Raw genomic sequence first — 5,683 nt, forward strand, 5'->3', positions numbered from 1 at the left:
TCTCCCACCACCACCACCACAAATTTCACTGAAGCGATTAAGACAGAAAAGAAAGATTCTTAACTTTCACTGCCCAACAAATAAAAAACACGGTTAAACTATAGTAGACAGACAGACAGACAGACAGATAGATAGATAGATAGATAGAAACAGACAAATAGATAGATAGGGAAATAGATAGATAGATAGATAGAGAGAGATAGGGAAATAGATAGATAAATAGATAGATAGATAGATAGATAGATAGAAACAGACAGATGGATAGATAGATAGATAGGGAAATAGATAGATAGAGAGAGAGAGAGAGATAGGGAAATAGATAGATAGATAGATAGATAGATAACGTTCCTTTATTAGCCATACAGGGCTGTACACAGAGGGGACAAATATAATTACTCTTTTACTTGTTTCAGCCTTTAGTCGAGAAAATCGACGCTAGGACCCACTCTTTGGAATCCCAGCACCTATCCCATCGGTCTCCCTTGCCGAACTGCCAAGCCACGGGGACGTAAACACATCAGTATCGGTTGTCAAGTGATGTTGGGGGGACAAACACGGACACACAAACACACATATACGACGGGCCACCTTCAGCCTCCGTCCACCAAACCCACTGACAAGGCCCCGGTCGGCCCGAGGCCACAGCAGAAGACGCCCGCCCAAGGCGCCACGCAGTGGGACCGAACCCGGAACCGTGTGGTTGGCAAGCGAGCCACTTACCACACATCCACTCCTTATATATACATATATATAATGGTGGCAGCTGAGGAAGGAGATGTTTCTGTGGCTTGCTTGTTTGTTGTACCTTGTTTATCTTCTTGTCCATGTTCTTTTGCCACGTCATGTACCCAGTTATGTATCTATATGTACATGTAGATGAAGGTATGTACATACATGTACATATATATGCATATACTCATATATTGTTTGTATCACGACAGAACGCACGCGTTAACCTTTATACAGTAAGTTTTAACTATATATATATAAACATGTGTGTGTGTATGTGCATGGAATGATATTCTTGCTTTTGTTTTCTGTCCCATGTTAGTTTTAATCAAGCAGACATTTGTTACAGCAATTCAGTCCCGTTCACTGATCCATACCTTTGGGTATGTTACAGATCTGTTTTGTTTACTTGAGGACCATACTGCACATTTGTCTGACAGGTGTGACAGTTTGGGCAATCTACTTAAAAGATCACATGTATATGCCTATATGAAGAGGATGTGTGTGTGTATATGTGTTTCCCTATGTGAGAACACATCTTTGTTTGCATGTGCATATGTGTGTAGAGACAACTGCATAAAGAGATAACATACCTATCGTGATTTCATTGTCACATTTCCCCTTCAGAGCATCAATCACAGTCTGTGTTTGGATGAGAGCAAGTTGACTTATATATATATACCAGTACCAGATGTATAAGAAATAAGTACTAGGGTTAATTTGTTAACCCTACTAGGTAGTGCCCCAGCATGACCACATTCACACATATACATGTGTGTGTGTGTGAACTCACTGGAGTTACTGTATGTATTAATTCATAAAACATACCAAAAATGCTTCTCTGCTCTGTTGTTTGTGACCATGTGTGACTTAGTGGCCATATATGTGACTTAGTGGCCACATGTGTGACTTAGTGGCCACATGTGTGTGTTAGTGAGACATGTCTCCATGGATGAATTTTCTATTTTTGCATTTTTGTGTTTCTAGATTTACTGTGGCAAGGTTGCTGTCTGCAACTCTAATTGCTATATATAAACCTGTGTATATACACGGCTGGCTACCAGCCAGTTATTCTATGAATGTGTTTGTACTAATGAAACATCTGGGAAGAATATGTGTGTAGATGTACATAGGAGGTACGGTGTATATACAAATGGGTCTATATTTGTAGATACGGATATAATTAATCTCCCCCCTTTCTCTCTCCATATATATATATCCATCTATTTATGTATATATATGTACAAATATATATACATGTATGTGTGTGTTTGTATACGCACACATGCATTCATAACCATTCATTATCGTGTATGTGTATGTGTGTGTGTGTGTGTGTGTGTTCTCGCGCACGTAGGTAGTTCTCTTCTCACGTTAAATACTTTTCTATTCATGAAACATACAATTTCATTTTCAAACCTGACAATCTACCATTCAATTCATCAACACCTTCCCGTCTCGGCCCATTGCTGCCACTCCTATCTCTTTCTAGCGAATATATCAGCCTCGTTGTTATTACTGACGTTTTTTCACGTTTTGTTTCTCCAATAATTATCTCCCCTTATCCGTTCATTTCGATATTGATCTCTCGGTGAATTTTGGGTTACATTTACATTGCTAAGCTTTGTTTCCCTCCCCTTACCCTCATACACACACACTCACACACACATATATATATATGTACGGACGCACGCACACATTGGTCTAACCGATGTTGGTGTTCTTTACGTCTCCGTAAGTTAGCGGTTTGGCACAAGAGACCAATAGAATAAGTACTAGGCTTATAAAGAATAAGTTCTGGGGTCGATTTGTTCAAATAAAGGCGGTGCTCCAGCATGGCCGCAGTCAAATGACTGAAACAAGTAAAAGAATAAAAGAATAAATTAAAATATATATAATAACAATAAAAACAATAAAGGAAATGAGAGCTGTGGACAGAGGCTGAGGGTTTGGATTCTAATAATCCTTTCTGTCAAAGGTAAAAAGACCTGAAATAATGGAGGAAGGGATTGTTGATTATATTGAGCCCAGTACATGACTGGTACTTATTTCATTGACCCTGCAAAAATGAAAGGCAAAATTGACCTTGGCACAATTTGAACTCAGATTGTAAAGGCAGATGAAATGCCACTAAGTATTTTGCCTGGCATGCTAACAATTCTGCCAGCTCCACCACCTTAATAATAATAATAATAATAATAATAATAAAAATAATAATAATGATGATGATGATGATGATGATGACGATGATGACGATGATGATGATGATGATGATGATGATCTCATTTATTTGCCATTAGGGCAATGGGTGAGGGGGACAATACAGAGACAGACATAAATAACCAATTGTTTTTCTTTTCATATTTACGTTTAGAATGTATTTTTTTAATTAATATTTTTTTAGTTTAATCTTTGATCATCATTGAATTTTATTCTGGAGGGGGAATGTCATATCAGGCTGGATTTGAACCAGCAGCCTTTATTTCGAAGAGGTTAGTAGTGGGAGAAATGTTAATCTTACATACAGATCAATTGATTGTTTTCAATTGTATTATAAACAGATATGTATATGTATTCGCCGTGATTGACAGCCAGTCAGTGAGAAAATATAAAACAAAGCTTTTGTTATCATAATCAACTCAGCTGCCACAACTTTAATGAAATGGTGGACTGATGGAAGAATGAATTCTTATTTTGATTGTCTTTACTCTCTCAAATGGTTGTTGTTTTCTTAGTCTAATATAAACAGAATGTCCAATCTTTGATTAGAGTTTAATGAATGTTACTGATTTTTTGGGAGAATGAAACCAGCAGAGATGACCAAGTCTAGTTTAAAGTAACAGTCTAACTGCTTTACTTTACTGAGTTTTCTTGTTTGCAAGCGGTCAACCAACTACAACATAAACACTCACTCACTGACCGTCTCTCACATGCTTTCATCTCTTGCTACTAAATTCATATTACAAGAGCCTCAGCTCCTTTGAATCAGCTGATTGCCTACCATTTCTCACCCAGACCCTACCAACACAGCCATTTATTTCTTGCAGGGGTTGCTTGTCTAAATTCAGAGAAGCAGCTCAAAATTTGCAAAAAATAAAGGAATTGTGTGAAAAAGTAACCCAAAATGAAAACCGTTACATTATGAGAATCAACGACAACCTGAATCTCCTTTATCTTCTTGTCCCACCCTCAGTCCATCAGACTCCACACTTTCTTTTGTAGTAAGGCATATGTGTCTTTGAGTCAGTTGGTAGCTTCTCAGGTATTCCAGCCATTGACCACCGTTTGACAGTGCTTTTATCTTTCACATAGCATCTCTTCTATCTTTACATAATTTTTGTCAGACCAGTCACCATTTGAGGAAACCTATTTAGGCAGCAGCTGTTCTGTAGGCTGCTTCATGTAACTATGTCCAAGAAACATGAACTGGACCAGTTGTCAGATGGAGGAGTGTCTGCTAGCACTGTTGGTTGGTTGGTTGGTCCTTTTTGCTATGAGAGCACATTGTACTTTAGGGGTTTTTCACTTGCTTGTAACTCTGTTTGACAAGCAAATTATATGTATCAAAATATGTGATCAGTAAGGCAAATAAATAAGCTTCCCTTGTGGCATGTACACAGCTTATATCTGCAATGTTGTCTCTATGACTAAGTTCACAATCTAACAGACATCAACGATTTGATTGCAAATGCCACCAGCTGTAAAATCATTAAAGGGAATTCTTCTTGAAGCCCAGAGTAGATTTCGCATGTCTTGAAGTATCAAGGACAAGATTTCTACTCCATGACAAATCAAGGAAAATCTATAGAACAATGTCTTCCACTTTTCATCATATCAAATTGAGTTTACAAAGACCTTCTACAATGTGGAAGAGTGGGTTTATGGACCCTGCTCAAAAGATACGAATGCCCAGACAAATGTATGGAAACTGTCAAGCAGTTTTATGACAGCACATCTGTCATGATCTCTTTCTTTGGAGTGGGTTTGCGCTCTCTTACCAGTCACCCATTGTTGAGTAAAACAAGACTACACTTGTTCCAGCTCTATTTCGGTTATTTCTGGATGCTTGCTTGAAAAAAGTAGCAAGTGAACTTAGTCACTGTATATATTTGCACAAGCGTGGGTTGTTGAGTATATCTAGACAAGGATCCATTGTGATATGGATATTTGTGAGCTTCTTTTCACTGATGACTCAGTCCCAGTGACTGATTCTTTAGAAGACATCCAGAAAATTACTCATCCATTCTTGTTTCCATGGCCACTCCCAAGATATGTTGGTAAAACTCCCCCACGAATGAGAAGCAGTTGAGGGAGAGGACAATTTGGCTAGACAAAGAAGTGTGGAGGCATCAGGTTGAGGGTCAGGCCGAAGGTCAAGGAAGTGTTTAAGTACAAGAAGGCCTTCATTGTGTGGGATCATTGTGTACAAAGACTTAATGTTGAGAGTGAACAGAAGTTGAGAGGGGCCAACTGCAGTTAAGTTCTGATCTTTGAGTTTCTTAAAATGTCTTTTGAAGCCTCCTTTAGATATTGCAGACCTTATGGTAAACACGGCATTGAAAGATGTACACAGATATATTGGCAGAATAGTTAGCAGAGGTTCATTTATCATGGGTCCTCAAATGAGATTTGAACCCAGCAAAAAAAAAAGCCATGGTCTGTCACAAACTGTATGGGTATGTCTACATACGAATGTGTGTGTCTATATATAGATATATAAATTCTTTTATTCTTTTATTTATTTCAGTCATTTGACTGTGGCCATGCTGGAGCACCGCCTTTAGTCGAACAAATTGACCACAGGACTTATTCTTTGCAAGCCTAGTATTTATTCTATCGATTTCTTTTGCCAAACCACTAAGTTACGGGGGCATAAACACCAGCATCGCTTGTCAAGCAATGGTGAGAGGACAAACACATCCATACATGTATATATATATATATATATATATAT

This window comes from Octopus bimaculoides, chromosome 9, assembly GCF_001194135.2.
Source record: "Octopus bimaculoides isolate UCB-OBI-ISO-001 chromosome 9, ASM119413v2, whole genome shotgun sequence".
NCBI lineage: Eukaryota > Metazoa > Mollusca > Cephalopoda > Octopoda > Octopodidae > Octopus > Octopus bimaculoides.